Raw genomic sequence first — 19,319 nt, 5'->3', positions numbered from 1 at the left:
AGAAAAGTTGAGCATTTTTTTTTATTTGCAAGTCTGCCTGGCTGTGAAGGATGGAGGTCGACATATATAGGAGTCTTCCTAACAACAAGTAGTAGTCCTATTCCTTTACCCTTCTTGGTCATAACAATGTAGTGGGAGCTGCAAGCTTCACGTGTTTTAACTTTGTCAGAGCACTTCGCAAAAGTGGTCTGTGGTATCTGGAAAGCTGATGTTACGTGTGAAGATTGCAGACAAGTTTTATCTAAGGAAATCTGGCTCTCGAAGTTCGAATAGCGGTGCCTCTTCGGTTTTCGAACAAGCAATCCTGTCCAGGATTTGGCTCTCGAGATTCAGAGAACGGTGCCTCTTCGATTTTTAAGAAAGCAATCCTGCTGGGAGTCTGACTCTTGAGATTCAGATAGCAGTGTCTCTTCGATTTTTTAGAAAGTAATCATGTTGGGAGTCTGGCTCTCGAGATTCGAAAGGCGGTGCCTCTTCGATTTTTGAGCACATAATCCTGTTGGGAGTCTGGCTCTCAAGATTCGGAGAGCGGTGCCTCTTCGATTTTTGAGCAAGCAATCTTGTTGGGACTGTTTTCTCTAATGTGAGTAAAGGTTGGGCATTTTTGCCAGTCTGCCTTGCCACGGAGCACGGAGGTTGACACACATTGGGACTTTCTAGCTATCAAGCAGTGGTGCTGTTACTTTACCCTTGTGGGTAATAAAAAGGTAGCTGGACCTTCAAAATTTATGTGTCTAAACTTTGTCAGAGATCTTTGGCAAAATTATTTGTGGTACCCGAGGAGTTGATGTTGCTTGTGGAAAGTGGTGCCTCTTCGGAATTCGGAGAGTGGTACCTTTTCGATTTTTGAACCAACGGCCATGTTGCCCTTTCTTTTATAAGGGCACCAATTGTGTGCAAGAAGTACATTCAGAGAGTTATTGCTTGTAGGAATTTTCCCCTTACTTCAGAGATTTATTGCACCTCATTTCTCCTTCATCATTTCTGAGAATGTCTGGCCCATCCGACCGTTGTTTTGACTTGAACTTTGGTGAAGAAGCAACCATGCCTTCTTAAGATAACATATGGCGCCCATCCTTCTTATCCCCTACTGATTCTCTTACCGTTGGGGACTCAGTGATGAAGAATGATATAACCACTGCGGTGCTGGCCAGGAGCCTTCTCACTCCCAACGATAACAGACTACTTTTCAAACAGTCTGATGAGTTGGCTGTTAAGGATTCTCTGGCTCTCAGTGTTCAGTGTGCAGGTTCTGTGTCCAATATGGCCCAACGCCTATTTGCTCGAACCCGCCAAGTTGAATCATTGGCGGCTAAAGTGATAAGTCTCAAACAGGAGATCAGAGGGCTCAAGCATAAGAATAAACAGTTGCACAGGCTCGCACATGACTATGCTACAAACATGAAGATGAAGCTCGACCAGCTGCAGGAATCTGAAGGTCAGATTTTACTTGATCATCAAAGGTTTGTGGGTTTATTCCAAAGACATTTATTGCCTTCGTCTTCTGAGGCTGTACTGCGTAATGAAGCTCCAAATAATCAACCTTCGGTGCCTCCTCCTTTTGGGGTTCTATCTAGTACTGAGGCTTCGAATAATCACCCTCTGGTGCCTCCTCTTTCTGGGGCTCTGCTAACTGCTGAAACTTCTCTTGAGCAACCTTTGTGAAGGCTCCCTCTTGTTTGTTTATTCTGATTCATGTATATGTACATATTTGTAACTTATCAGATATATCAATAAACAAGCTTTGCTTCATTTCAATGTATTGTGTTAAATACACCAAGACATTCTTCACTAAGTTCTATGAATTTTTCCTTTTGTTGAAGCTTGTATGTTGAAGCTTTGTGAGTGAAGCATGTAGGTTGAGGTAGTGCTCCCTTAATTTCCCGAGTGAGGAAAACTTCTCGTTTGGAGACTTGAAAAATCCAAGTCACTCAGTGGTCGTGAGACTTCCGAGTATCAAGGTGCATTAGCATATGGTAGGAGTCCCCCAAGTCTCCAGTCGAGGGAGTTGACGAATGAGGCATTTCCTTTCTAAGTGGTAGCCCAAAACTCCTTCTTCATATATATTTGTTATTAAAGTTGTTAGGCCCAAAGAAGATGAGGCCTAGGCAATTTTTTTTTTTCGAATTTTTTTTTTCAAATTTTCAAATTTTTGAATTTTTGAATTTTTGAATTTTCGAATTTCCAAGAAAAAAAAAATATATACATATTAAAGCTTTGTAGGTGAAGCTTTGGTGTTGAAGCTTTGTAGGTAAAGCTTTTAAGGTTGAAGCTTTGTTGGGTACCATGAATTGATGTTGCTTCACACTATCTTGATCAAGATAGTGGGAAGCTTTTGTATTGAAGCTTTGTAGGTGAAGCTTTTGTGTTGAAGCTTTGTGGGTGAAGCTTTTGTGGGTGAAGCTTTTGTGGTGAGGGAAGCTTTTGTGGGTGAAGCTTTTGTGGTAGGGGAAGCTTTTGTATGGGTGAAGCTTTTGTGGTGGGGAAGCATGGGGGAAGCTTTTGTATGGGTGAAACTTTTGTGGTAGGGGAAGCTTTTGTGGGTGAAGCTTTTGTTGGTGAAGCTTTTATGGGTGAAGCTTTTTAGGTAAAGCTTTTGTGGTGGGTGAAGCTTTTATGGGTGAAGCTTTTGTGGGTGAAGCTTTTGTGGGTGAAGCTTTTATGGGTGAAGCTTTTGTAGGTGAAGCTTTGGAGTTGAAGCTTTGTAGGTGAAGCTTTGGAGTTGAAGCTTTTGTTGGGTAATAGGAATTGATTTTGCTTCACACTGTCTTGATTAAGATAGTGTGAAGCTTTTGAGAATTTGTAGTTGTCCTCCATTGATGAAACTTTTGTTGGTGAAGCTTTGGAGTTGAAGCTTTTGTTGGTGAAGCTTTTATGGGTGAAGTTGTGGTGGGTGAAGCTTTTGTCGGTGAAGCTTTTATGGGTGAAATTGTGGTGGATGAAGCTTTTGTGGGTAAAGCTTTTATGGGTGAAGCTATTGTGGGTGAAGCTTTTGTAGGTGAAGCTTTAGAGTTGAAGCTTTGTAGGTGAAGCTTTGGAGTTGAAGCTTTTGTTGGGTACCATGAATTGATTTTGCTTCACACTATCTTGATCAAGATAGTGTGAAGCTTTTGAGAATTTGTAGTTGTCCTCCATTGATGAAGCTTTTGTTGGTAAAGCTTTGGAGTTGAAGCTTTTGTTGGTGAAGCTTTTATGGGTGAAGCTTTTATGGGTGAAGCTTTTGTTGGGTACCATGAATTGATCTTGCTTCACACTATCTTGATCAAGATAGTGTGAAGCTTTTGAGAATTTGTACTTGTCTTCCATTGATGAAGCTTTTGTTGGTGAAGCTTTTGTGGTGAAGCTTTGGTGGGTTCCACGAATTGATTTTGCTTCACACTATCTTGATCAAGATAGTGTGAAGCTTTTGAGAATTTGTAGTTGTCATCCATTGATGAAGCTTTGTTGAATTTCCCAATTTTTTTTTTTTTTTTGGAAAACTAGAAATTTGTTGAATTTCCCAATTTCCCTTTTTTTTTCATTTTGGGAAACTAGAAATTTGAAAATGTGGGAGAGACAACATATACAAATTTTGCTTCCACACTGTTGAGCAAGAGATAGTGATGCAAGCCACACTTTGTAGTAGTCGAAGGTTTGGATAAACCATATAAATTGAATTTCCTTCGAACAGTCTTAAATTTGCTTCGAAGGTTTGAGAATTGTAGTTTCCCTCCATTGATGAGTGATAAGCTCATATTTATATATATTTTACATAAAATTCACTTGTCTTTTCTTAGTTAGTTCCTTATATTTTTGAGCTATTTACTATTTTTTTGTGTTTTGTGTGATTTATCAAGCAAAGAAAAGAAAAGTAGCACAAGTGAATTATTAAGTAACAAATTCGTCAAAACTGCCTGTGCAGATTATCTGACTTTGGAAGCATGTTACAAACAGTTCAGAATGAATGAGAGAATGAGCTTTATATGCGTGGAAAGCTACGGATGTCTATTTTCTGGAGCAATTTACGGATTGTTAATCTCATTTTTCTAGAAGAAGTTATGGGCATTGTAACACTGAAAGGTCAGAAAAGGGCTAAGCAGATTTGGCTAATAAAAAGAGAAAGGCAACACATGGGCAAAAGGAAACACACACACATGGGCAGAAAATAGGTGGATTGTTGGCTGAAATAATAAAGAACATGTGTCTGCAAATGCAAAGGAAAACACACACACATGGGCAAAGGAAACACACACACATGGGTAGGAATTGTGTGTGTTTTGTGGTTGAAATGATGAAGCATGTGTGTGTAAATGTAAAGGAAAACATGGCAGAAAATGTGTGTGTTTGGTGGTTGAAATGATGAAGCATGTGTGTGTAAATGTAAAGGGGAAACATGACAACACACACCCACACAAGCTGCACATGCAAAGGAAATGGAGTGGTCCTCTCTCAAGCCTATAAATACCACCTCCCATATTCATCAACATAACAGTTTTTGATCCATCTTTGCCATGAGTTCTCCACCACCATTCTCTCCAAATTCAGCCAAAAATCACCCCTAGCCACACCACCCATCAATCCTAAACCTTGCCATACCATTCCCCATCCATTCTACACCATAAAAACCACCCCAAACCGTCCAAAACCTCTAGTGCCGCTGCTTGCAAGGAAGGAAAGAGAAGGAACATCTTGTGCCGTGCCTATGCCCAAGCCTTGGGAGTGTTGGAGCGTTTCTAGGTGTTTTCTATCTTTGATTTCAATGTTTAAATTAAGTTATCTTTGTGTAATTGCAAGTATGAGGAACTAAACCCCCATAGCTAGGGGGGGATTCAAAACCATGTTTATGCTTGCTATATGATTTGATTACTTCCAATTGCGTTTCATGAATTGTGAATTTAATTTACTTATCTCTATGAATTAAAACTAATTTGTGTATGTTGGTTGAGAGTGCACGCTTAATTTTCATGCATAAGTTTGATGCTAGGATATAAGGAAGTTTCACCTAATCGTTATGAACTTATATTCATAAGTAGTAAAGGTTGTTGATCACAATCGTGTTAAGTAAATTCTTGGCATAAGTTTCATGCAATTCATAGTAACGAGTGCCTCGTCCATGCTTATGTTTTTCATAGAACTTAATGATTCTTGCGTGTATCTCTATTATGCAATTCATGTAAGGAACTTGTAGGGAATGTTTTAGGTTGTCGTATGCAATCATCCAACCTAATAACTTGTGGAAAAACTGAGGGTTAATTAGTGCAATTCACGGTTAATTTGGGGCGTTGAGTATTCATAGTTTATCGAAAAGCAACTGGAAATCGTTTTGTATGCAAGTGTGACATGTGTGGAGAAGACCTCCTAACTAGCCTTCCATCCATAAGTTTCATTCAAATTCATTTACAATCTGTTTTGTTTTACAAAGTTTGTTTTTTTTTCAAATTCGTCAAGAACCAATCTCCCATTTATTTCAAAATGTTAGATTAGTCAGTAATCACTTTAGTTTGTGTTTTTAAGTGTCTTGAGTCAAGTCATAACCCAATTTCGTCCAATTTAGTGTTAGGTGTTCAAAACTGCCCAGAAAGTGTTTTTAAGGCAGTTTTGAGTGTTTATTTTCTGTTTTGAATCTTTTTGTTTATCTTAGTATTTTAAAGTATAGTTTTGCATTCTTTGAGTCTAGTTTAGTGTTTTAAACTTTGTTTTTACGTTTTCAAGTCAGTTTCCAAGTGATTAAGCAATCCCTCCTAATCCCCGGCCTAGAACGATCCCTACTTACATTCTTTACTACAATTGACAAAAAGAGGGTTTAATTTGTGTGCTTATAGATTTCGCATCAAATTTTTGGCGCCGTTGCCGGGGATTAGCAACTTTGCTAATCCCCCGTTGTTTCTTTTTCATGTCTTTTATTTTACTTTTGATATTTGATTTAGTTTTCTTTCTTTGATTTTAGGTACTAGAGAAGTAAGACATGGATTTTGCTAGCATTCAAACTCAATTGGCAAATCTTACTTCTCAACTGTCACAGTATGCCGAAAGGACCACAATGCAAAGTGTCCCTACATTTGGTGTGTCTTATAGGCAAGGATATCAAGCCAATCAATGCCCACAAAGAGATTGGAGTGATCATTCAAACTCTATGTGGTGGGAAGCTCAACAAGTTGAACATGAAGGATATTGGCAGCCATATGAGGAGTTCTATTCAGGACCTATGCAGCCACCACAACCTCATATACAATATGCCCAATCAAACTCAGACTCGTCAATAGATTACAATCAAATTCTTAATGAATTAAACTCTATGGTGCAGGGCTCACAACAAGAAGAATATCTGCCACCATCGGAGGAGTTCTATCACTGGCCATATCAACCGTCACAGTCACCACAACAATCTGCCCAATTCAATTCAGGTACGTCTTTGGATGATGATATGTTTAATAAGTTACTCACCTCTTTGAACCAGAAAGTAGAAAATCAAAACAAAGAGATACAAAATCAAGCCAAGAAGGCGAGTGAATTGGAGAAGCAACCTGGGCAGATTATGGAGTTCATGGCACAAATTCAAGAGCAGAGTGAACTCCCCAACTCAACTATTGAAAATTCGAATGAAGATTTTGAAATCCATGATGCTATCACTTTGAGAAGTGCTATGGAGGTTGAAGCTAACCTAAAAACATCCAAACATAGCCTAGAAGTGGATGAGGAGCTGCTGATTGAGGAGGAGGAAGAAGACATACACACGGAAAGGGTAGAACAACCCTTGCAGCAGCCCCTTAAGCCCTCTAAACCACCCACCACAAGTAAGGACGTCCCAATTTCATTTCATTCTAATGTTATTCCTCCGAACGTCCCTTTTCCTCGTAGGTTTTTGATTCCCAAGAAAGAAGAGAGTGAAAAAGACATCGTGGAAGCCTTCCCAAAGGTGCAAAATGATATTCCAATTCTTGGTGCAACAAATCAAGTTCCAGATTGTGTTGAAATATTCAAAGAACCTTGTACACCAAGAAGAATGATTCAAGAGAAAGTAGTGGCTGGAGAAGATGTAGAATGCATCAAAGAGGATGTGCTTGAGACAACCATTCCTAAAGAAGTTGAATTTTATGCAATGGGACAAGTCCCAACCATCACATTCAATCTGGCCAAGTCCAGTATCCCTGAAACTTTCAAAAATGTGGTGTTTGTCATTGAGTTCTTGTCGGACAAAGCAAGTAAGTCATCTTCTCCAATTTTACATACGTTTTCCACTAACTTGCTAATTTTGATGATTCAGGCACCCATACTAGAATTTACACCATTGCCGGATCACTTCAAGTATCACCTTCCATTCGAAGATCACTTCCATGGAACCTAGGGGAATGGGACGGGAGGTATCGTCCGGCTGCAAGACGTTAAAGAAAGCGTTTCTTGGGAGGCAACCCATGTATTCAAAAAAGGAAGATCTATGAATCGCTCTACAATCAGTTTTGCGTTTCTAAAAACCTTTTCTTTTCTGCATTTCTATTTTGCCATGATTGTCATTTTTTTTATTTTTGTTGTTTATTTAATTATTTTTGGGTGTGGGTTTATTTTTGAAACATTGATAGATATGCAACATATTCTTACATTCATTTTAAAAAAAAAAAAAAGGAACATTAAGCAGAAAATTACAAGAGGGAGCCTTCACAAAGGCTGCTTAGGAGAAGTCTCAGTAGTCGGCGAAGTCTCAGCAATCGGCGGAGCCCCAGAAGGAGGAGGCAGCAGAGGTTGATCATTTGGAGCTTCAGTACGCGGTACAGCCCCAGAAGACGAAGGCAAATGCTGTTGGAACAAGCCCACAAACCTCTTATGATCAAGTAAGATCTGACCATCAGATTCCTGCATCTGGTCAATTTTCCTCTTCATGTTTGTGGCATAGTTGTGTGCGAGCTTGTGCAATTGTTTATTTTCATGCTTAAGCCCTCTAATCTCCTGCTTAAGACTCATCACTTCAGCCGCCAATGATTCAACTTGACGGGTTAGGGCAAATAGGCGTTGGGCCATATTGAACACGGAACATGCGCACTGCACACTAAGAGCCAGAGATTCCTTAACAGCCAGCTCATCAGACCGTTTGGCAAGTAATCTGTTATCTTTGGGAGTGACAAGGTTCCTAGCCACCACCGCAGCTGTCATATCATTCTTCATCACCGAATCCCCAACGGTAAGGGGACCAGTGGGGGATATGAAGGATGGGTGCCATATGTTGTCTGGAGAAGGCGGGGCTACCTCTTCACCAAGGTTCAAGTCAAAACGACGATCGGAAGGGCCAGACATTTTTCAGAGGTGTTAAAGAAAGAGGAGATCGGACAAGTCAAGATCGTAGAAGTGCAAAACGGGAGTTCTTACAGGCAGAAATTCAAGTGTGCTTTGAACGTCCTGCATACCTCTATAAAAATCAGCACGCGATGGGATTTCAGAGATCGAAAGGGCAAGCTCAGAAATCGAAGAAGCCAATTCAGAAATCGAAGAGGCGCCAGCTTTCTCAAAAGTTGGGCTTACTCACAAACCACCTATTCCAGATATCAAAGATTGTCAGCTTTCTCAGCCTCGTCAGCACCCGTCACACGCAAACTCAGCTTTGCGAAAATCACAGGCAGTTTGTCGAAGCGCCGATTCCAACCATCTGTCTCTCTCAGCCTCGTCAGCACTTGTCACATGCAAAGAAAGCTTTGCGGAAATCACGGGCAGTTTGTCGAAGCGCCGATTCCAACCATCTGTCTTTCTCAGCCTCGTCAGCTTTGAGGAAATCATGGGTAATCTGTCGACGATTTCTGTTGAAGTAGAAAACACGTGAAGTTTACTGTTCAATCATCAAACGGTTGCCAACAGGAGTGAAAGGACAGTACCGGTTATTATTTCCTATAAATGTCGACCTTTACCCTCCATGGCAAGGCAGACATACATAACCTTCCTTCATCTCCGAGAATGCCTTTCCAACAAACCCTCTCGAGTCACTCAGTGTTCCTTATTCCTTGGGGTACCTCTGCAAACAACCTATCCAAAGCAAAAGTATTTCATATCATGAAGGTTAAAAGCAAGAGTATCTCATATCATGCATTCTCCATGTCCTTTTCCTTGTCTTTGTTCTAACCTGCAGGACATGGAGAAATTGCTCTCGAGTACTCGTCTTCCACTGCTGATGTACTTCCAAAGAAGCTGCCACATCTACCTGAAGAACAGATAAGGCAAGCGAAAATGATACCAGCAACATGTGGAGACAACGTGCAGAAGAAACAAGCAGAGAAGAATGCAGCTTGCACAATCAACCCAGCATAAGGAGCCTGAGTTGAAGAACTAGAGAAGCTGCCACATCTTCTTGGAGAACAAATAAGGAATTGAGCCTGCACAATCAACTCAAGAGCAGAAAGAGTCTGAGTTGAAAAACTCAAGAAGCTTCAACAACATCGCCAAAGAGCAAAGCTTCGCCGTACAATTCCAATCCAGTTCAAGATCAAAGCTGTGGAAAGGCAACAAGATCATCTACCTCCATAACCAGATTTGCGTTCCTAAACTCTACTCTTTCTTGTTTTTACCTTGCTATACTTGTCATGTTTATTCGTTATTTGTTTATTTGCTTGTTTTTGTGTGAGTTTATACTTGAAACATTGAGGACAATGTTTGATTTAAGTGTGGGGGGGTAACCATTGTTTTGCATGAAAGTCGTAAGAGTTTATCACCCATTACTTCTAATGTTGTTTCTTGCTCTTTTAAGTGTTTTTAAGCTGTTTTGAAGTGTTTTAGTTTGTTTTGATATAAAAATCCGAAAATCTAATAAAAATTTGAAAAATTGTTTTGAAAAACCTAAAAAAAGTTGTTTTTGTATGTTTATTTGTGTCTTAGGGTACCTTCCAACACAATGATGAGGATTTGGTTTTTAATTACATGACTGTTAAAGAGAGTTATAAACATGGATCAACATTTGATTTACTCTTTGGTGTATGCTTGGTTGTGGTTATAATTTATGAATTCACATGCAATCATAAAGGAAAAATTAGTTTTTGTAACATGCTTGAAGGAAGGAACTCAAACAAACGCTACAACCTTGTGAGACTTGAGCCTAAACGTTATTTGGAGAGTTGATAATCTGTGCATTATTGTTTTCTAAGTCGTTGCTTGATCTCATTATTCTTTGCTTGGTTACTACTTAGAAGGCGTTTCATCATTTAGTTCCAAATGCTAGAACTCATGCCCATTTCATTCAAAGCATGATATTGATTTGCATAACACATATTCAAGATGAAGTTGTGTAGTTACCACCACCAAAGCCAAATTGCCGTGTATCCTACTTCATTATATGTTTAAGTTAACCCCGTTGAGCCTTGTTTAGCCTGTTTTTCTTTGTTAATCACATCATCTCCACCTAGCCTAGATTAGGACATTCATACCCTTGTTCTTAAAGCATAGTAAAGCATGATTCAAATTGAATTCCTTTTGATTATGTATGGCAGAAAATAAGTGTGGGGGAAGTGTTTCTCATGTAAGTAGTGTGCCATAGGCACGGGTGGAAAGAAAAGAAAAGAAAAATTCATCCAAAGAAAAAAAAAAAAAAAAGTTGAATTTGACCCTAAGAGTTGTTTAAATCTTTCCCTTATGTCTAAAAGTTGATTTCTGCAATCTAAGTGAATTCTAAGTTTCAAGTTCATTACTTTATTTGCTATTGCTTTAAGAACGTTTGTTTTCCCTTACCTTCATTTGTTAGTCAACACCCCAAGCCCCGTTACAACCTTTGACTTCAATCTTGAGTGTTATGTGTTTCAATTTGTGGAGTTTGAATTTGGTATGAGCATATGGTGTCACTGGTTCTCGCATCTAAGTAGTAGCATTCCATTCATGAGATCATATCTAAACATGCTTAATAACTCCAGAAATCGCTTTCTTTGTAATACATATATGTGAGCGTTCGTTTTCATGTTTACATCAATCTTCTCACATATAACTAGTATAGGGTGTGTAGTTAGAAAATCTGAGTGAAAATTGAATGAATATCTTGTAAGGACTTGAGCAAATTCTCTAAGGCATGTTACTACATTCAAAATCATATTTTAATTGGTTAAATGTGAACTAGTACGTGGTGACTATGATTAAGTATGTGCTTAAGTGTGAAGATGACTCAAATCTGTGGGGATAATGATTTTTAACATGTCATGTGCGTTGGAAATCCCTAAGGCAAACGTTGGAAGGTTTAGGTTGTGTTTTGTTTTCTTTATTTTGCTCGAGGACTAGCAAAAGCTAAGTGTGGGGGTATTTGATAAGCTCATATTTATATATATTTTACATAAAATTCACTTGTCTTTTCTTAGTTAGTTAATTATATTTTTGAGCTATTTACTATGTTTTTGTGTTTTGTGTGATTTATCAAGCAAAGAAAAGAAAAGTAGCACAAGTGAATTATTAAGTAACAAATTCGTCAAAACTGCCTGTGCAGATTATCTGATTTTGGAAGCATGTTACAAACAGCTCAGAATGAATGAGAGAATGAGCCTTATATGCGTGGAAAACTACGGATGTCTATTTTCTGGAGCAATTTACGGATTGTTAATCTCATTTTTCTAGAAGAAGTTATGGGCATTGTAACAATGAAAGGTCAGAAAAGGGCTAAGCAGATTTGGCTAATAAAAAGAGAAAGGCAACACATGGGCAAAAGGAAACACACACACATGGGCAGAAAATGGGTGGATTGTTGGCTGAAATAATGAAGAACATGTGTCTGCAAATGCAAAGGAAAACACACACACATGGGCAAAGGAAACACACACACATGGGTAGGAATTGTGTGTGTTTTGTGGTTGAAATGATGAAGCATGTATGTGTAAATGTAAAGGAAAACATGGCAGAAAATGTGTGTGTTTGGTGGTTGAAATGATGAAGCATGTGTGTGTAAATGTAAAGGGGAAACATGACAACACACACCCACACAAGCTGCACATGCAAAGGAAATGGAGTGGTCCTCTCTCAAGCCTATAAATACCCCCTCCCATATTCATCAACATAACAGTTTTTTATCCATCTTTGCCATGAGTTCTCCACCACCATTCTCTCCAAATTCAGCCAAAAATCACCCCTAGCCACACCACCCATCAATCCTAAACCTTGCCATACCATTCCCCATCCATTCTACACCATAAAAACCACCCCAAACCGTCCAAAACCTCTAGTGCCGCTGCTTGCAAGGAAGGAAAGAGAAGGAACATCTTGTGCCGTGCCTATGCCCAAGCCTTGGGAGTGTTGGAGCGTTTCTAGGTGTTTTCTATCTTTGATTTCAATGTTTAAATTAAGTTATCTTTGTGTAATTGCGAGTATGAGGAACTAAACCCCCTTGGCTAGGGGGGGATTCAAAACCATGTTTATGCTTGCTATATGATTTGATTACTTCCAATTGCGTTTCATGAATTGTGAATTTAACTTACTTATCTCTATGAATTAAAACTAATTTGTGTATGTTGGTTGAGAGTGCACGCTTAATTTTCATGCATAAGTTTGATGCTAGGATATAAGGAAGTTTCACCTAATCGTTATGAACTTATATTCATAAGTAGTAAAGGTTGTTGATCACAATCGTGTTAAGTAAATTCTTGGCATAAGTTTCATGCAATTCATAGTAACGAGTGCCTCGTCAATGCTTATGTTTTTCATAGAACTTATTGATTCTTGCGTGTATCTCTATTATGCAATTCATGTAGGGAACTTGTAGGGAATGTTTTAGGTTGTCGTATGCAATCATCCAACCTAATAACTTGTGGAAAAACTGAGGGTTAATTAGTGCAATTCACGGTTAATTTGGGGCGTTGAGTATTCATAGTTTATCGAAAAGCAACTGGAAATCGTTTTGTATGCAAGTGTGACATGTGTGGAGAAGAACCTCCTAACTAGCCTTCCATCCATAAGTTTCATTCAAATTCATTTACAATCTGTTTTGTTTTACAAAGTTTGTTTTGTTTTCAAATTCGTCAAGAACCAATCTCCCATTTATTTCAAAATGTTAGATTAGTCAGTAATCACTTTAGTTTGTGTTTTTAAGTGTCTTGAGTCAAGTCATAACCCAATTTCGTCCAATTTAGTGTTAGGTGTTCAAAACTGCCCAGAAAGTGTTTTTAAGGTAGTTTTGAGTGTTTATTTGCTGTTTTGAATCTTTTTGTTTATCTTAGTATTTTAAAGTATAGTTTTGCATTCTTTGAGTCTAGTTTAGTGTTTTAAACTTTGTTTTTACGTTTTCAAGTCAGTTTCCAAGTGATTTAGCAATCCCTCCTAATCCCCGGCCTAGAACGATCCCTACTTACATTCTTTACTACAATTGACAAAAAGAGGGTTTAATTTGTGTGCTTATAGATTTCGCATCAATGAGGCTTTTGTTGGCACCATAAATTGTTTTTGCTTCATACTGTCTTGATCAAGAGTGTGTGAAGCTTTTGAGAATTTGTAGTTGTCATCCATTGATGAAGCTTTGTTGAATTTCCCAATTTTTTTTTTTTTTTTTTTTGGAAAACTAGAAATTTGTTGAATTTCCCAATTTCCCTTTTTTTTTTTTTGGGAAACTAGAAATTTGAAAATGTGGGAGAGACAACATATACAAATTTTTCTTCCACACTGTTGAGCAAGAGATAGTGATGCAAGCCACACCTTGTAGTAGTCGAAGGTTTGGATAAACCATATAAATTGAATTTGCTTCGAACAGTCTTGAATTTGCTTCGAAGGTTTGAGAATTGTAGTTTCCCTCCATTGATGATGCTTTTGTTGGCACCATAAATTGTTTTTGCTTCATACTATCTTGATTAAGAGTGTGTGAAGCTTTTGAGAATTGTGGCTACCCTCCATTAATGAAGTTCTTGTTGGCACCATAAATTGGTTTTGCTTCACACTGTCTTGATCAAGAGTGTGTGAAGCTTTTGAGAATTGTGGTTGAACTCCTTTGGTGAAGCTTTTTTTGGCACCATAAATTGGTTTTGCTTCACACTGTCTTGATCAAGAATGTGTGAAGCTTTTGAGAATTGTGGTTGCCATCCATTGATGAAGCTCTTGTTGGCACCATAAATTGGTTTTGCTTCACATTGTCTTGATCAAGAGTGTGTGAAGCTTTTGAGAATTGTGGTTGAACTCCTTTGATGAAGCTCTTGTTGGCATCATAAATTTGTTTTGCTTTACACTGTCTTGATCAAGAGTGTGAAGCTTTCTACAAGTTGTAGTGTTTGCATTGTTACAGAGGGGAAATGTCTGAAGCAGATGCAAGAGGGCTGAATAGCTTGATCTTCGTATGCCATGCACTGAAGTTGTTGTTGGCTTGCAATAAGACTTTGTTGGTGACTATAACTCTTGTTGGGCATAAATGCTCCCCTAGTTGAGTTGTCAAGCTTGAGGTTTTTTGATTATTTGTGAATGCTAGGAGTTCACATGTACAAGTTGTACCACTCGTCTTCTGGTAGGTGGAATGAATGGTGAGTTGTTTTCATCACTTGGTTGGTGGTACGAAGGTGAGTTCCTTCATCACCTTTCATCACATTTCATCACCTGGTTGATGGCACGAGGATGAGTTTCTTCTTCACCTGGTTGGTGGCATGAATGGAAAATTGCCAAATGATATTAGAGTATGGGTTGTACATTTCATCATCTGGTTGGTGGCATGAAGATGAGTTCCTTCTTCACCTGGTTGGTGGCATGAGTGGCAAGTTGCCAAATGATATTAGAGTACTGGTTGTACATTTCATCACCTGGTTAGTGGCATGAATGGCAAGGTACCAAATGATATTAGAGTACGGGTTGTACATTTCATCACCTGGTTGGTGGCATGAAAGAGAGTACGGGTTGTACATTTTCATCACCTGGTTGGTGGCATGAAGATGAGTTTCTTCTTCACATATCATCACCTAGTTGGTGAGAATAAGGGCAAGGTGTCGAGGCACATTGTAGTAAGTGTCGAATGACACAAAGTATGTTGAACCCTTTTGAAGCACATTTGGCTTATGTATGGATGTGTTGGAATGTATGATGTTTATGTATGAATGTGTTTAGAATGTATGATGTTTATGTTGATTGATATGAGTGATGCTTATGAATGTTTTGCTATGCATGAAGGGATCCATGCTTTTGATATGTGAACCATGTTGGTTGTAACACTTAATATCACATACTTTGTGTCCAAGTATGCATGTTGAAGCTCTGAGTTACAGTATAAGGGTAGGTCTGCATAGACCAAGTGTTCTAGTGCTAGGAATGCAAAAGACTCAAAAGAAGTTGTCTGAATTCCCTTTTCTTTAAATATTTGCCGAATGGCTTGTGTGACAAAAGATCTCAAGCGATTGAGAGTCAAAACATTTGTAATATGTATGCCTTCTTATAATAGCATTTCCTTTAGTACCTAGTCCTCCACTTTGAAAGAGTGAGGCTTAGTCCCATAGTCATAATAGTTGATGGTACGTTCACCCATGGTTGTCTTGATACGAACTTTTATCCCTCTTGTTGTAATGGGCTTGTTGAGAGTAAAAATCCTTCCTTTTACCAAGAGACAGATACGTTTGGTGACTTAGCGAGTAGCTAAATGAGGCTGGAGATGATGCAATGGGTGTCTGAATGGCCAAGATCCCCTCACTTGGTAGAACTTCACTTCCACTTCCCACTTGTTGATAGGGGTTAACCATATGGGGTTCCCTTGGTATGTCCTTGCTTCGGCGGAGGCGTGGTTGTAAGCCTGTGCCATCGCCTCAGAGTAAGTCTTCCAAGTGTTGGCATTGATCATGTACTTGAAGAAACAATCACGTAGGCCTACCGTGAAGGCCTTGAGGGCGGTCTTGTCATCTGCCTCAGCGCAGCGAGAATACTCATGGCTGAAGCGACCAGTATACTCTCGTAGTGACTCGTTCGACTTCTGGAAAATAGTGTACAAGTCATCTGCTGAATGCAAGCGATCGGTCTGGAAGATATGTTGAGAGACAAACAATTTCCTCAGTTCCTCAAATGAGTCTACTGTCTTAGGTGGAAGACGGCAATACCAGTTTAGAGCTTCTCCAGAGAGGGTGGAGGGCAAAATAAGACATCGTTCTTCGTCGGTGTGCATTCGATATGCCATGGTAGACTCAAAGAGGTTAAGGTGTTCAATTGGGTCCTCCCTTCCAGTATAGAGTTGTAAACCAAGCTTTTGTTTTGTCTTCGCTTGAATGGGGTGTCAAGGATCCTCCTTGTGAGAGGGCCAAGCCTGGGTTGGTTCCAGTCAGGTATCTCAGCCTGACATTCGACCTTCAACTTGTTTACTTCCTCAAGGAGCTGTAGAACAATAGGGTCCTAAGTAGAGTCATGTACCACTGGAATTTTCTTTCGTAAGTCTCCATCGCCTCTTGGAAGTAGGAAAGTTTGAGCAAGGGCGTGTGGTTTTTCCTTGGACTCGCCGTACTGACTTCTAGAGCGAGTCGGTCAGAATACCTTAGAGTCCCATGTACCTTCATGTTCCTCAGGGACCTGTCGTTCCTTCCCTAGATTGGCAGTTGGCCTGGGTCATGGGATGGGACTGAGTCTTTCAGAAACCCTTGAGTCATTGATCTTCGAGCATATGTGGAGGGGATTCTCTCGACGTTGCTTTGGGAAGCCTTGACAGTCACAATAAACAGCTTTCGATCCTTCCAATCCTTCTGCAAGGAAGTGTCTTCCTTCACTTCTCCTGCTTCGGGTCGAAGCATCTGGGTTGAGAGAAATCTCATGTTGATCAATGTTTTGATGATTAGCTCGCTCCTCATCAGGGATACCCATGTCGTAGGAAGGTGACCCTCCGTGTTGGGGGGCACCCAGATGATGGTTGATGTCTACAGGGGCAACGAGCTCGCGTGTTTGATTACGCCTAGTTTCGTGAAATGTCTCAAAGAGCTTCTCATACTGCTCCTGGAGGACCTCATTCTTCATTGTTATCTTGTTGTTCTGAGCTTCTAGCTCATCGACTTTAGCTTGAAGAGCAATCCTCTTTCCTTCCTTTTTTCATTGCTTCGCACTAGGTGCAAGAGGGGTGTCATTTTGTGTGTTGTGGCTTCCTTCGCTCCCATGTTGGAGAGGGATGCCTAGTCAAAAGAGAGTGTATGAATGGTGGAAACCAGCTTGCCAAAGCTGAAAAGAGTGGGAATAAGTGTCATTTCCCACAGACAGCGCCAAATGTTGATGCACAAAATCAGTGAGGACTTTGGTACAACAGAAAGTGTTAAGTTTGTGACCTTCGCTAGATTGCTCCGGTCACTAGTGTGGATAAGTATACAAATGGATAGAGACAGAGAAGCAAACACAAGATGTACATGGTTCACCCAGATTGGCTACGTCCACGGAGTAGAGGAGTTCTCATTAATTGTGAAAGGTTTACACAAGTACATAGGTTCAAGCTCTCCTTTAGTGAGTACTAGTGAATGATTTAGTACAAATAACATTAGGCCATATTGTGAAAGAATGATCTCTAATTATAAAAGAGTTTCTAGTTTCATTCTCACATTGACACATGTCGTGTTGTGATTAGCTTCTGATGTTGACACGTGTCGCGCTATGATAGGATTCTGATGTCGACACGTGTCGCGCTGTGATTTGCCTCCTGGTTGGAGGGATACTCTTCTGGGTCCTTGACAGTATAACGTTGACCGGTGCTCAGTAGTTTTGAGATTGGTCAAGTATGGTACAAACAGGGTTCAATATGGTGAAATCAACGGCAAAAGAGACATGATGGCGTGATATAAAAATCTGGACGGAAACGGGACAGGTAAAATTGCAAACAATGGGAAGATAAAGAAAGAGGTATTCATCAATTTCCCCCCTGAACTTGTGACTATTGGCCAATTTCCCCCCTCAACTTTAATTTTGGCCAATTTCCCCCCTCAACTCTCATAATTAGTCAATTTCCCCCCTCAACTTTAATTTGGCCAATTTCCCCCCCGCAACTCTCATAATTAGTCAATTTGCACCCTACTGTTAATTTTTTACACACACTTGTCAATTTGGCCAATCCACGTGGCTGCGTGGCCCTAGCTATGACCAAGGTCGATGGCAGTCCTAGGTTTTTCTTCTCTAGGTTTTTCAGGGGGGGAATTGATGAATACCTCATAAAGAAAAGAAAGAAAATAGAGAAGAAAAACCTAGGACTACCATCGACCTTTGTCATAGCTAGGGCCACGCAGCCACGTGGATTGGCGAAAGTTGAAAGCACTCACACAACGGTGAGAAATACTCTCACAAGATGAGAGAAAGGCTCTCACATAGGAGACAACGATAGGTTTCTTACTTTGTTTCTTGTATAGCAAGCGAACAGACAAGGAGTTGTTCATTCATTTGAGAAGATTGGGGGATTTTATATGTGTGTTCACTGCCATTGATTTGTTTTCTGCTCAAAAATGCTGGTGGTCATGACTCATTTCATATAGGCCGCTTTGGTTCATTTGGGATAAATAAGCACATGGTGTATTTGATTTGCGATACTATAATTAAATGTTGGTAAGTAGCCAGTATTAAATAAACATATGTAATGATTATCATGTATATTATTCATGCAGAAGGATGTTGCATAACCTTTTGCTTTTTTTTTTTTTTTTTTTTTTTAAAAAAAAAAAAAAGTAGAGGCTGGTGGCAAGTCATGTTGCCACTGTCAAGCAGAACATAACCTTTTGCTTTAGATCAAAAGGACATGTTATCCAACTCTCTATCTCTAAGGTGCGTTCGTTATGATAGCTAATTGTCTACTTTAAGACCTCATTTAGTGCCTAATGTTGGATTATATTGTATAATTCATGAAATTCGAGGTATATTGAACGTAGAAGTCAATTAATTTCACTTTTAAGTGGATTATAAGGTAGGAAGAAATAAGTTTACTTGATGAGCGATTCATCTTCAATCTTCAAATAGCTCGTTGTTTCTTCATTTATTCTTTCAACAGAGCTTGGATATATTGTGTTATATACCCAATGAATGCAATTCTTAAGACCACTCATTGTGGTCTTCGTTTTTTCAATTCCAATATTTTGTTTTCGTCCGTTCTGTTGTTCATTCCTCATTTTCTCATATACTTTTTTATATCACAAGCACAAAAATGAACACAAAAAAACAAAAAACAAAACAGTTGCCTGCCAACTGATGAATTGTCAATTGGTCATAACTGGATTACGGAGGGCAGACAAGATAATGGTCCATAAAATTAACCATGAGCCAGTACGGCCTTTTAGAACTTGAAGCTTCATATCATAATTTGAGCCACACCGTTTGATTACTTTTGGTGAGATTTTGATGCTTTGAATTATATTTCGATATAGGACAATCGACTTCTTCTTGAATGAAAAGTAATCAAACGGACAAATTTTGGAGTGATTCTAATTAGAAGATGTTCA

The sequence above is a fragment of the Malus domestica genome, chromosome 15 (genome assembly GCF_042453785.1).
Source record: "Malus domestica chromosome 15, GDT2T_hap1".
Classification (NCBI taxonomy): Eukaryota; Viridiplantae; Streptophyta; class Magnoliopsida; order Rosales; family Rosaceae; genus Malus; species Malus domestica.
The sequence above is the reverse complement of the archived record's forward strand: the minus strand, read 5'-3'. Positions refer to the sequence as shown.